The sequence below is a fragment of the Pogona vitticeps genome, chromosome 2 (genome assembly GCF_051106095.1).
Source record: "Pogona vitticeps strain Pit_001003342236 chromosome 2, PviZW2.1, whole genome shotgun sequence".
Taxonomy (NCBI): Eukaryota; Metazoa; Chordata; class Lepidosauria; order Squamata; family Agamidae; genus Pogona; species Pogona vitticeps.
Genome location: NC_135784.1, coordinates 5,425,610 through 5,439,813, shown reverse-complemented (window position 1 = coordinate 5,439,813; position 14,204 = coordinate 5,425,610). Strand labels below are relative to the sequence as shown.

The 14,204-nt window shown below is 46.6% G+C and overlaps 1 protein-coding gene across 8 annotated transcripts in view; it reads right to left on the bottom strand.

Annotated features, from left to right (window-relative positions):
- LOC110070617 (uncharacterized) overlaps window positions 1-10,233 on the bottom strand; it is a 159,963-nt gene extending 149,730 nt beyond the window's left edge. For 4 of the 8 annotated variants that reach the window (XR_013542414.1, XR_013542415.1, XR_013542418.1 and 1 more), the window contains exons 1-2: window positions 10,128-10,227; window positions 6,497-6,582 (exon numbers count right to left, since the gene is read on the bottom strand). The gene's annotated coding sequence lies outside the window, so the exon portion shown is untranslated. Of the gene's footprint in view, window positions 1-6,496; window positions 6,583-10,115 lie in introns of all 8 variants that reach the window. The other 4 variants (XR_013542416.1, XM_072987641.2, XM_072987640.2 and 1 more) reach the window with 3 other exon arrangements.
- Between the last annotated feature and the right edge of the window lie 3,971 nt (window positions 10,234-14,204).

The following is a 14,204-nucleotide window of genomic DNA, read 5'->3' as shown; positions in this document are numbered from 1 at the left end:
AAGATGACTTTTGGGGCCCAAACAACGTGTCTCCAAGTGGGGGGTCGTCTTGTACGCCAGGCCAGGAACGAGCTGCCACCGCTACCGAGTGAGTGATGTGGGGCTGCGCTGGCCAGAGAGGAAGGCAGGCAGGCAGGTAGGCAGACGGAGGGAGGGAAGCGGCATGTACATTTGCTCGCCTGCCACCCCACCCCACTTCCCCTCTTCCTCCTCCTCCTCCTCCTCCTCCTCCCACCAGGGTGGAAGGCAGGCAGGCAGGCAGATGGAGGGAGGGAAGCGGTGCGTGCATTCGCTCGCCTGTCACCCCACCCTGCTTCCCCTCTTCCTCCTCCTTCTGCCACCGGGGAGGAAGGCAGGTGGGCAGGCAGGCAGGCAGATGGAGGGAGGGAAGTGGCGCGTGCGTTCGCTCACCCACCACCCTGCCCCGCTTCCCCTCCTCCTCCTCCTTCTCCTGCCACCGCCCCCCAAGCCTCTTCCTGGTGCCGCATTTTGGGGGGGTCATCTTGTACGGCCGGTCGCCTTGTACGGCGGCATATACGGTATACCCAGGAACAAAAGGAGGACACCAGCTTGATGGGTTGCCTTGAAGCGGCCTCTACCCCCATTTTATTGTCTCCTGACATGCCCTGAGAGACTTTGCCAGGATAAGGATCTTTTGTATAAAGAGAAGTCCTTAGAAGTGGCAGAGCCAAGCTTGGGAAATACTCCTGAAAAGGAAAAAAGCTTGTATGAGGCCCAGGAAAGATCATTTTGTCCTGAGGACAAAGTAGTGGAACTGAGACCCATAGAGGGGACTAAATTGCTTTTGTCAGGGTCAGAACCTATAGATGTGTTGCACCAGGTCTGGAGGGGAGAGTCTAGTAGCTCTGCTGCTGAATTAGACCATAAAACCTCACAAGGCCAACCCATACCTAGCTTATCAATGAAGAAGAAATAGAATCAGATTAAAAGCTCAGTGAATCTAAAACAAACCAATCATTTGAGATTGCACTTAACAGACACTCGCCTGAGAATCTTAAAGTAACCCGTGATAGTGGTCCCACACATAGGGAAAACTTTGCAATGAAAGTACCAGTGGGTGAATTTGTTTGTGAGGAGGAATGCGTAAGCCCTGACATGTTAAAGAAGGATGCATCCAGAGATGTTCGGGAGGAGGAGAGGGTACTGCCTACCCTTTCCCTTGCTGATAAAGTGAAGCCCTGAGCCAGAAAGAAAGCAGGCTTCACTACGTAACGGCAAGCAGAGGACATCCAGTGGACATCAGAGGGCCTGATTGATGACTGCTAGTCGACCGAAGATAACGCGGAAGAAGGAGCCAGAGATCATCAGAGGGACCCTTGAGTGCCAGCAGTCATGTGACCAGCTGAGGGAGGTGGTAATGACCAGACCAGTCTACAGCACACCTGACTACAGCCAGGAGTTCACCATCATCATAGATCACAGACCATGAAAAAGGGGTAAATTACCCCAAATTGGGTAAAAGTGGAAATCCTGGGGGGAATGAGCAGAATGGTACCCCCTCCCTCCCTCCCACCCCCACTGCAGCCAAAGCTCAAATTGTAAGCCACATCTCCCTGTTACTTCCTTCATTGCAGCAGGCACTAGTAAATCCTCTGTTCTGTTAGAGATCGGAGATAAGCTTCCTTGATTGGTTACAGCTGTGGATTAGCTGGGGCTTCTGAATGAATGCTTCCTCCGGAAATGACTGCAAACAAGCAGGAGGAGGGAGAGGATCAAGGAGCAAGAAAGGGAAGGATGGAACAAATGTGCAAGAGACTGAGGACTTCATCAAGCTTATTTAAATGTACGAAATGGAGGGAGGAAATGGAGGGAGGGAGGAAATGGAGGGAGAGTGGGTGGATGGATGTGTGTGTGTGTGTGTGTGTGTGTGAGAGAGAGAGAGAGAGAGACTGACTCAAAACTGGAAATGAACAGGCAAGCAAAAGAGAAACTTTGAATTAATGCGGGGGGGGGGGAAGGTGGCTTTTTAAGGTGCTGTCTAGGTTTATATTTGCTTTCCTTCCAAGAAGTAGGCATTTTTGAATTTTGTGGCTGCTGTCACCCTCTGCAGTGATCATGGAGCCCAAGAAAGTAAAATCTGTCACTGCCTCCATATCTTCCCCTTCTATTTGCCAGGAGGTGATGGGACCAGTGGCCATGATCTTAATTTTTTTTTGACGTTGAGCTTCAGACCATTTTTGCACTCTCCTCTTTCACCCTTTCACCCTGGCCTGGATGGTGGGAAGCAGAGAACAGGAACGTGGTGGCGCTGCGGGCTAAACCGCAGAAGCCTGTGCTGCAGGGTCAGAAGACCAGCAGTCATAAGATCAAATCCATGCGACGGAGTGAGTGCCCGCGATTGTCCTGGCTCCTGCCTACCTAGTGGTTCAAAAGCATGCGAATGCGATTAGATAAATAGGGACCATCTTGGTGGAAAGGTAACAGTGTTCCGTGTCTAAGTCGCACTGGCCATGTGACCACAGAAGATTGTCTTTGGACAAACGCTGGCTCTATGGCTTGGAAACGGGGAAGAGCACCGCCCCCTAGAGTCGAACACGACTGGACAAAAATTGTCAAGGGGAACCTTTATCTTTACCTTTACCTTTCATCCTTATTAAGAGGTTCTTTAAGTCCTCCTCACTTTCTGCCATGCTTTTGCATAGTCAATGAAGCAGAAGTAGATGTTTTTCTGGAACTCTCTGGCTTTCTCCAGTGCTTGTTAGCAATTTGGTCTCTAGTTCCTCTGCCCCTTTGAAATCCAGCTTGTACTCTACTTCTAGGAGTTCTCGGTCCATATACTGCTGAAGCCTACCTTGTAGGATTTTGAGCATAACCTTGCTAGCGTGTGAAATGAGTGCAATTGTATGGTAGTTGGAGCATTCTTTGGCATTTCCCTTCTTTGGGACTGGGATGTAGATTGATCTTTTCCAATCCTCTGGCCGCTGCTGAGTTTTCCATTGATGATGAAAAAAAAAAAGCACACTGGTCCTTTGATATTGGGCTGTGGCACCAGGGTGGGTGACATGATCTTTAGCCTGGTTTGTTCCTTTTTGCAAACCACACATAGAATAATTAAAGTGGAGGGAAATCCCCCCCCAATTCTGCATGGGCTGTCTCTAGCAAGCATGTCATTGGTAGCACCACTCTGGCAGCCACTGATGATGATTAAATCCTCTGCGAGCTAGCAAAAAATTAATGCAACTAGCTAGGCACATTGGAGACCTTATTACTCCCTATACCACACCATGGCTGGAGTGCAATATGTTCCAGCAAAAATAGTGCACATCTTTATCAAATTTGGTGCATCCTGCTAGTTCGGTACACAGCCTGTGTAGATTCAATAATAGTTTTAATTCAAATAATGTATCATTTCCTTCCTTCCTTTCGAATTAAGGGTGTAATGTCGGCATATATAATTTTTTGGGGGGGTAAAAGGTAAAAAAGTTCCCTGACCCCTGTCATAGATACATCAAGCATTGGACTCTGAGAGGCTTTGTGCCAAGCAGATAACAGCAGGAGTGTGAAAGATTTGGACTTTGTAATTCATAGTGTAAAAGGGACTCAGATAGTAGATACTGATACTTTGCCTCGAAAGACAAATGAATGATGGGGGGATAAACTAAGCTGATAATGTTATCACAATTTTTCTGTTTGTGTGATGAAAAATTGAAGATTGATGGACTGAGTCATGGAGAAAAATGAAAGAACTTTTAAAACAAATCTGACTGGACTATTGAGTAACTGTTTAATTATCTATGTAAAATTTTCATGAATATGTTATAGTTCTGTAGGATTGTAATATTAAATGTCGTAAGTAGAAATCAAAAGGTAAAGTTTTTAATTGAACTGCACTAGAATGTTTAGAGTGATAAGAGATTGTTTGATATACAGTGGTGCCTCGCTTACAGGTTGCCCTGTTTAACGATGAATCCACATAGCGATGGCTGTTTTGCGATTTCTCCCCATAGCCCCATTTTCACCCAGCTGAGCGGGTGCCCCTGCCGCTCAACTGGGCAAAAATGTTGGCGGTGGCTTACGAAGGACCGTGGGGAAGCCCTCCCCGCGGTCCTTCTGAAGCCACCGCTGGCATTTAACCCCAGCTGAGTGGCAGGGGCTTCCCCTTCAGAAGCTACCTTTCACGTTTTGCTTACCGTTCTTCACATTGCGTTGTTTTTTTAACAGCTGACTGGTGGTTCCAAAATGGCCACCGGGTAAACAAAATGGCCATCCGCAGCATTTTTGTGCAGTTTCCTGGCTTACCGGGCAGCGAAAATGATGGCCGGATGGAGGATTTCTGCATAGTGAGTTTTCCCCCCATAGGAACGCATTAAACGACTAGATAGGCAGAATATAAAATAAAATAAAATAAAATAAATAAAATAAATAAAATAAATAAATAAAATAAACAAACAAACAAATAAATAAATAAATAAATTTTCCGTTCCGTATAGTGATGATTCCAGATAGTGACGATTTTACTGGAACGGATTATCGTCGCTATGTGGGGCACCACTATAATGAGTTTCGATGGGCTGGAAACTCACCGTCCAGCGAAAATCCTCCATAGGGCGGTGTGACGTCCTCCTTTCACGTCACAATGGTCACGACACTCTCTCATTCACACTTTACTTGCTGCCACCAACCACACTTATTGATCTGACTCATCAGACAATGGTATGGATTTAAAAATTAAAAAGGATTGTTTATTGAGAAAACATAAATAATAGTAAATCACGTGGAAACTAAATAAGGCAATCAATGTAATAAAGTATCCCCCTCAATCACTCTCTCTTTCAGACCTACTCTAGCACAGTACCTCATAACTTGAATAAACAGGCCCTAACACTCTATCTCATCCCAATCTCCCCAAAATCCCAAATCTCCCAAATCTCTCAAAATCTCCTCTCACCACATTCACTCCCCCCCTTATATACATTAACTCCACCCACTGAAGTCCCACCTCCTGTCCTGCCATAGGCAGATAAACTCCAGCCATAGCAGTGACAGGCAGGTGACATCATCACAGCCGTCACAGGCGGCCATTTTTGGTGGCTGTGCAGTGAGGAATCCGTCCCAGAAAACAGTGGGGAGCCATTTTATTTACCCAGCGGCCATTTTGAAACAGCGATCAGCTGTTAGAAAAACATCGCTTTGGAAAGAATCGGTTCCCGAAGCAGGGAACCGATCATCGCAAAGCGAAAACACTTCATAGGAAACATCATTAAGTGATTGCGAAAGCGATCGCAAAAAGGTCGCCATAATGTGGTTTCATCATTAAACGGAGCAATTGTTATGCGAGGCACCACATGTTTGTTTAGGATGAGAAACATGTTTCTCCTCCCAAACAAACATATTTGAGGGAGGAATATAGCGTTCACCCTAAATTCTGTAATAAGATATGTAATATTCATGAGTTATATGATAATGTGGTTAAGAGGCAAGGCCACAAGAGATGTTAAAAGGCACAACCTGAGAGGAGAAGTCAGAGAGTTGAGTCAGTCTGTGTTAGCAATCTTAGAGAAGGACAGAGTTGAAGAGTGATTAGTAACCTGTGATATTTAATATAGAAGATTAATATTGATGCTTGGTGAAATTGAAAGAATATGCTTATGAATTATCCTAGAAACGATCTGTAAACAATAAACATGTTTTATTGATGTCAGTACTGAATGGACTTTTTCTTTTGTAAGTAAAGTACATTGATAAGGAGATCAACTGTTGGCAGTGTATCAAGAGGTTTTTGGTTTGCCTTTGTGAGCTCTATGTTTGAAGAGATAAACAGGGGCCACGAGGGCGAATTTCACAGGCACCAACTACCTTTCCGTTATTATCAGAATCATATACAAAAAAACCCATGGCAAAGTCTCTTTTGACCTGTATTGACAGGGGTGTCATCTCCAAATGACATCAAGTCTTCCGTACTCTCTACTCGGCATTTCCTAGGCCCCCTATAGACCACTGGTTCTTAACCTTTGTTACTCAGATGTTTTTGGACTGCAACTCCCAGAAGCCTTCACAATCAGCTCTGCTGGCTGGGGTTTCTGGGAGTTGCAGTTCAAAAACATCTGAGTAACAAAGGTTAAGAACCACTGCTATAGATTACCGTGTCCAGTCCTGCCTTTAAAAAAGGATGCAGGCCAACAGGAACAGACTCGGGGGGGGGGGACAGTAAGGACGACTGAGGAGAAACTAGAAACCAAGCCACAGGAGGAAAGAGTGAAAGAAAGGTTATCAGACAGAGAGGCAGGACTTGTTCTCACTCTTACCAGAGTGTAGGACACAAATTAATGCACTCAGGGAGCCAGATTTCGATTGAGTATCAGGAATAACCTTCTAACTATTTCAGCAGTACAACAGTGGAACTGGAAGCTGAGGGATAATTGGGAAGCCATCAGTCAGATACACAATTTCTGCACTGAGCTGGAGATTGAGCTATATATGATTTCTTCTAACGCCATGATTCCATGCTATGAATAAAGAATGACATCTTGCTTACCTTGGAAATGTTAAGAAGGATTTGAAATTGGATTATTCCTTTTTCGTCCAGAGAGAAGTGAACGGAGATCTACTCACTTTCAATCTCTGCCTTGGAGAAAAGAAAAATGATCAGTCTGGAGGCATCTTGGATAAAGCAAACAAACAAAAGACATTTCTTAATAGTGCATGGCTTTGTAGTTTTCTTATCATGTGGAGATACATTTCCATCTCTCTCTTTCTCTCTCTCCCTCCTTTGGAAATCAGGAAAAGGAAAATGGAAAGGCAGCTAACGAAGAAACAATGAGGAGGGAGGAAGGAAAGAGGAAGAAGGTGATGGAGTGGCCTCTTACAGTCCCAGAGAGAAAAATTTGATCATTCAAGTTAGCTGGCCTGGATGATGGGAAGCATGCTTAACACACGGAGGGAAAGGAGGGGCACCAGAAAAACAGATTGGGTCTGTAGGTGAAGGTGAGCTGCGTGGGCAGGGACTGATCCAGCCAATTTGCCTCAAATCTAGGATGTCTTTGAAGGGGTCAAACCCCTGCATGGCAATGGTAAACCCCGTTTTGAACTCTGCATGGACCTGAAGAACCTTCCTACGAGTGGAACCTTGTGCCTCCAGATGTTCTTGGACTTCAACTCCCAAAATCCTTGCCAGCAGAGGTGGTGGTGAAGGTTTCAGGGGGTTGTAGTCCAAGAACATCTGGAGGCCTAAGGTTGGGGACCATGGCTTTACAGTACAATGTGTTAGATAGATTGCATTTCTTCCTTCCTAGAATCAATTCCTGATGGGGGAAGGAAAAGTCAGGAATTCGGCAAAACCTGGGGGGCTCCTTGAAATACCTTGTTCCCTCCCTGCAGGAATGAAAAGAACCTCACCTGCCGAGGCAGCACCTCTACAGCGCCCACAGTACAGTCAAGCTGAGGAACCTGAACACCCGCCTCCAAGAGAGTTTTATAAAGGACTCCTTCCCCAGCTTAGTCTCGGGACTTCTTCCTCCCTGAAGGTTTGAAAGCACGGCCTCCCTAAATGTTTCCCTCCTTTTCGTTCTGGTGTGAGATCTTTTCCCCACTCCAAGCCAGTTCAGAGGAGAAGCTGCTCACTTGGTCTTTGTCTGCCTGTGGAGGGATGTGTTTAGATGGTAAAGATCATAGTGTGTTTATAAGGGGGGGAATCAGGGAGCAGCTACAGTTGTGTTCAAAATTATTCAGCCCCCACTGAAATTGAATGTTTTGGCCATTTTGACATTGATTTTGATCATTCAGTCATCTTGCTTACATTTACATGAAAGAGGCACTTGTAGGTCAGAGAAATATAACCTTAAGTTTATAATGAAATAACCACAAATGTCTTTTCTGTGCTCACATCATCATTAGTTTTTATTCAACCCCCAAGTGACATTCAATCTTAGTACGTAGTACAACATCCTTTTACAGTTATAACAGCTTTTAAACGTGAAGCATAGCTTGACACAAGTGTCTTGCAGCGATCTACGGGTATCTTCGCCCATTCTTCATGGGCAAAAGCCTCCAGTTCAGTCAAATTCTTAGGCTTGCGCACTGCAACTGCTTTCTTTAAGTCCCACCAGAGGTTCTCAATCGGATTTAAGTCTGGTGACTGCGATGGCCACTCCAAAATGTTCCAGCCTTTCCTCTGCAACTATGCTCTAGTGGACTTGGAGGTATGCTTGGGATCATTGTCCTGTTGAAAGGTCCAACGTCTCCCAAGCCTCAGGTGTGTGACGGACTGCATCACATTTTCATCCAATATCTCCTGGTACTGAAGAGAATTCATGGTACCTTGTACATGCTGAAGCTTCCCTGTACCTGCAGAAGCAAAACAGCCCCAAAGCATTATTGACCCTCCGCCATGCTTCACAGTAGGCAAGGTGTTCTTTTCGTCATATGCCTTGTTCTTCCTCCTCCAAACATAGCGTTGATCCATGGGCCCAAACAGTTCTAATTTTGTTTCATCAGTCCACAGAACACTATCCCACAACTTTTGTGGTTTGCCCACATGACTTTTGGCATACTGCAGTCGACTCTTCTTATTCTGGGGAGACAGCAAGGGGGTTCTGGCATGGAGACCTTCATTACGCAGTGTGCGCCTTATTGTCTGAGCTGAAACTTCTATACCCACATCTGACAAATCTTTTTTCAGTTCCTCAGCAGTCACACGGGGACTTTTCACCACTCTACGCTTTAGGTAGCGCACAGCAGTCGAAGTCAGCATCTTCTTTCTTCCACGACCAGGTAGCATTTCAACAGTGCCCTTTGCCTTGAATTTGTGAATGATGCTTCCTATGGTGTCTCTTGGTATGTTTAACTTCTTTGCAATCTTCTTATAGCCATTGCCCTTCCTGTGAAGACAAATCACCTCTTCTCTTGTCTTCCTGGACCATTCTCTTGACTTCACCATGTTTGTAACCACACCAGTAAATGTCTAGAAGGAGCTGAGTATCACAGTCATTTTAAAGCTGCCTAATTGGTGCTTATTATGCTTGACTGGTGCTCGGTGACATCCACAGGTGTTTTCAATACCTGATCGAAAACACCTGAATGAACCTCTCTTCTTCAGAGTGGTAGTCTTTAAGGGGTTGAATAATTGTGGCAATGAAGAAACCACAAAAGAAACATTTACTACTGTATTACATAAACAATTGATGTTATTTTAGTTGCATTTGGTTCTTTAAAACGTCCTTGTAGGATTTCATTCTGAATACAATTCCAAATGTACACTATAGTCCCTAAACCCCTTTACAGCATTGGGGGCTGAATAATTTTGAACACAACTGTATAGGACTTGTTCAGGGCAGGGGGAGATGTGGTGTGGAGAAAGCACTCACAGCCCCAAGCAGGAGAGAAGGGGGAGGGGAAAGGATGATGGTTGACTCTAAGCCGTCCCCAAACTTAAACAGCTCGGATAGCCTGGGTGACCAACCCTCTGGGTGGAAACTCTTGCTTCCAAGCGCCAGGGGAGTCGAAGGTGCAAAAGAACTGCCTTCTGGGACTTGATCCTGGCCCATCTGGTTTGCATCACCAGAGATTCGGTGGGATCCCAAGGCTTGGTTTCCTCGACTGGGGAGGCTGTTGGTGATCTGGGTGTGGAGCGAATCTCGGAAAGCCTTAGACGGACCTTCCCAAGCTTTCGCAAATGGGGGCCCTTGAACCTTGAGCGGGAGAAGGAGAGACTAAGTGGGGAGCCCAGTGACTCTTCTCTCATCCCTTTTTTTGCACTGACGGGTGGAGGCAGGATGCAGGGGAGAGGTGGGGTGTCCTCCAGCACTGCTCCCCAACCCAGATGCATTGCACATAGGGGACATTGGGGGTAGTTCTGTCTCTCTGCCCCCCTTGAGGGTGAGATCTTGACTCCCCCCCTCACCCACTGGGACATCCTGGCTCTTCCTTGAATATCCCCAAATGGAAAACTCTAAAAAACGAGGGTTGAGGGGGGATTTATATAATAATCCAAGTCAAGGAGGCGCCCTGGGGAGATCGAAGCCCCCCCATGAGCGGTTGGCGATTGCACGGAGGATGTGGCTCATTTTAAAAATGCACCCCTCCACACCACGCCCCTCCCAGGGCAAAGCCTTTCACGACCCCCCTAATCTTCCTCCTCCTCCTTCCCCCCTCCTCACCCCAAAGCTCACCGCCTTCTAGTCTTCTCCAAAGGCAGGAAACGCCCGGACTGACTTAGCGGCTGAACAGAGAGAGACCAAGGGGGAGGAAGCGCCGAGCGACGGGGGGGGGAAACAACATGAGGGGGGCGGAGTCTATCTCCCCCTGCTTCCTCTTCCGGCGGCGAGGAGACGCTCTACTACCCCTTGCCTCCCTCTCTGTTCCGCCCCCCCCCCGTCCTCCGAGGAAAGCTCCCCGAGGTAGAGGGGGCGGGGGCGGGGGCGGGGCTTCCCAACCCTAATTGGGGGGAGTTCAATGTTCCGGGGATATCGTGGAAGAGGGAGGGGCACAAAAGAGAAATGGGGATGAATTCTAGGTTGCTCACAAACCCTCATGCACACATAGACAAAGAGAGAGTGTGTGACCTCGTGCTTTCCTGAGGGGGGGCACGGGTGCCTTTTCTCATTTCCCCCCCAAGGCTTGGTTGCTTTCCCTGAACTCGGGAGACAACCCCACTTTCTCTCTTGGGAGCCCCCCTCCTTGGCTTCTTCCTCTCTCTCTCTCTCTCTCTCTCTTCCTCCATCTTCCCCTCTTCTCCAAAGAGGGTTCTTCCTCACCCACCCACCCAAACACACACACCTACCTTCCTTCTGACTTACCGGGTGCAGGCAATACAGGGGAGATAACAGAGGGAAGGATTGCAGCCAGTCAGGCAGAAAGGATCACCATCCGTTCCCCCCAACCCCCCAGAGGTCTGGTGCAGGGAAAAGGAAAAAAAGGAAAAACAGGGCCAGGAAGGGAGGAGGTCCCACACAGTCCTTTTCCCACCTCCCTTTCGGAGTCTGGCTGAGATTCTCTGGTGGTGCAGAAATGGCCGAGCCCTGCTGGGAAGGGGAGCCCAAAAACGCCCGGGAGAAATGAAGCCTGAAGGGGGAGCAGAGAGAGGGAGGGAAGGAAGGAAGGAACAGCAGGGGATGCAAAGGCAAAGGTCACGGCCTTCAGACCACTGGTGTTAAAATGGAAGCCAAGGCGAGGGCAAGTCAGCCCTGCAGCGTGGATGCTTTTGGCTTCTGAGCATTGTGACATTTACCGACGTGGCCCCTGCTTGTTCCACCAAACCAAGGGCTCACGCTACGTATCCCGGGGGGGAGGCGGCAGGAGGGAGAGAGAGAGTTACAGTGACGCCTTGTTCTTACGCATACTTTAGTTGTATGGACTCTTTCATGGATTGCTGCCTTGTCGTGGCGAAGGGGCTTGAGTAACTCAGAGAAGCTATGGGCTATGCCGTGCAGGGACACCCAAGACAGACAGGACATAATGGAGAGTTCCGACTAAACGCAATCCACCTGGAGTAGGAAATGGCAAGCCACTCCAGTATCTTTGCCAAGAACGCCCCATGATCAGAAACAAAAGGCTAAAAGATATGACGCTGGAAGATGGGCCCCTCAGGTCGGAAGGCGTCCAACATGCTACTGAGGAAGAGCGGAGGACAAGTACAAGTAGCTCCAGAGCTAATGAAGTGGTTGGGCCAAAGCCGAAAGGACGCTCAGCTGTGGACGTGCCTGGAAGTGAAAGGAAAATCCAATGCTGCAAAGAAAAATACTGCATAGGAACCTGGAATGTAAGATCTATGAATGTTGGGAAGCTGGAGGTGGTCAAACAGGAGATGGCAAGAATAAACATCGACATCCTGGGCATCAGTGAACTAAAATGGACAGGAATGGGCGAATTCAGCTCAGATGATTATCATATCTACTATTGTGGGCAAGAATCCTGTAGAAGGAATGGAGTAGCCCTCATAGTCAACAAAAGAGTGGGAAAAGCTGTAATGGGATACAATCTCAAAAATGATAGAATGATGTCAATACGAATCCAAGGCAAACCATTCAACATCACAATAATCCAAGTTTATGCACCAACCAGCATTGCTGAGGAGACTGAAATTGAACAATTCTATGAAGATCTACAACACCTTCTAGAACTGACACCAAAGAAAGATGTTCTTCTCATTCTAGGGGACTGGAATGCTAAAGTAGGGAGCCAAGAGATAAAAGGAACAACAGGGAAGTTTGGCCTTGGAGTTCAGAACGAAGCAGGACAAAGGCTAATAGAGTTTTGTCAAGAGAATAAGCTGGTCATCACAAACACTCTTTTCCAACAACAAAATAGGCGACTCTATACATGGAAATCACCAGATGGGCAATATCGAAATCAGATTGATTATATTCTCTGCAGCCAAAGATGGAGAAGCTCTATACAGTCAGCAAAAACAAGACCTGGAGCTGACTGCGGTTCTGATCATCAGCTTCTCATAGCAAAATTCAAGCTTAGACTGAAGAGATTAGATTTAAGGAACTAGATTTGGTGGACAGAGTGCCTGAAGAACTTTGGATAGAGGCTCGTAACATTGTCCAGGAGGCAGCAAAGAAAACCATCCCAAAGAAAAGGAAATGCAAGAAAGCAAAGTGGCTGTCCAACGAGGCCTTAGAAATAGCAGAGAGGAGAAGGGAAGCAAAATGCAAGGGAGATAGGGAAAGTTACAGAAACTTGAATGCAGACTTCCAAAGAATAGCAAGGAGAGACAAGAGGGCCTTCTTAAATGAACAATGCAAAGAAATAGAGGAAGATAACAGAAAAGGAAAGACCAGAGATCTGTTCAGGAAAATTGGACATATTAGAGGGACATTTTGCGCAAAGATGAACATGATAAAAGACAAAAATGGAAGGGACCTAACAGAAGCAGAAGACGTCAAGAAGAGGTGGCAAGAATACACAGAGGAATTATATCAGAAAGATTTGGATATCCCGGACAACCCAGACAATGTAGTTGCTGACCTTGAGCCAGACATCCTGGAGAGCGAAGTCAAGTGGGCCTTAGATAGCCTGGCTAACAACAAGGCCAGTGGAGGTGATGGCATTCCAGTTGAACTATTTAAAATCTTGAAAGATGATGCTTTTAAGGTGCTACATTCAATATGCCAGCAAGTTTGGAAAACTCAACAGTGGCCAGAGGATTGGAAAAGATCAGTCTACATCCCAATCCCAAAGAAAGGCAGTGCCAAAGAATGCTCCAACTACCGTACAATTGCACTCATTTCGCACGCTAGCAAGGTTATGCTCAAAATCCTACAAGGTAGGCTTCAGCAGTATGTGGACCGAGAACTCCCAGAAGTACAAGCTGGATTCCGAAGAGGCAGAGGAACTCGAGACCAAATTGCTAACTTGCGCTGGATTATGGAGAAAGCCAGAGAGTTCCAGAAAAATATCTACTTCTGCTTCATTGACTATGCGAAAGCCTTTGACTGTGTTTACCACAGCAAACTATGGCAAGTTCTTAAAGAAATGGGAGTGCCTGACCACTTTATCTGTCTCCTGAGAAACCTATATGTGGGACAGGAAGCAACAGTTAGAACTGGTCATGGAACAACTGAGTGGTTCAAAATTGGGAAAGGAGTACGGCAAGGCTGTATATTGTCCCCCAGCTTATTTAACTTATATGCAGAATACATCATGCGGAAGGCTGGACTGGAAGAAACCCAAGCCGGAATTAAGATTGCTGGAAGAAATATCAACAACCTCCGATATGCAGATGATACCACTCTGATGGCAGAAAGTGAGGAGGAACTAAAGAACCTTGTAATGAGAGTGAAAGAGGAGAGTGCAAAAAACGGTCTGAAACTCAACATCAAAAAAACTAAGATCATGGCCACTGGTCCCATCACCTCCTGGGAAATAGAAGGGGAAGATATGGAGGCAGTGTCAAATTTTATCTTCCTGGGCTCCATGATCACTGCAGACGGAGACAGCAGCCCTGAAATTAAAAGGCGCCTTCTTCTTGGGAGGAAAGCGATGACAAATCTTGACAGCATCTTGAAAAGCAGAGACATCACCTTGCCAACAAAAGTCCGAATAGTCAAAGCTATGGCTTTTCCTGTCGTGATGTATGGAAGTGAGAGCTGGACCATAAAGAAAGCAGACCGCCGAAGAATTGATGCCTTTGAATTGTGGTGCTGGAGGAGACTCTTGAGAATCCCCTGGACTGCAAGGAGAACAAACCTATCAGTTCTAAAGGAAATCAACCCTGAATGCTCACTTGAAGGACAGATCCT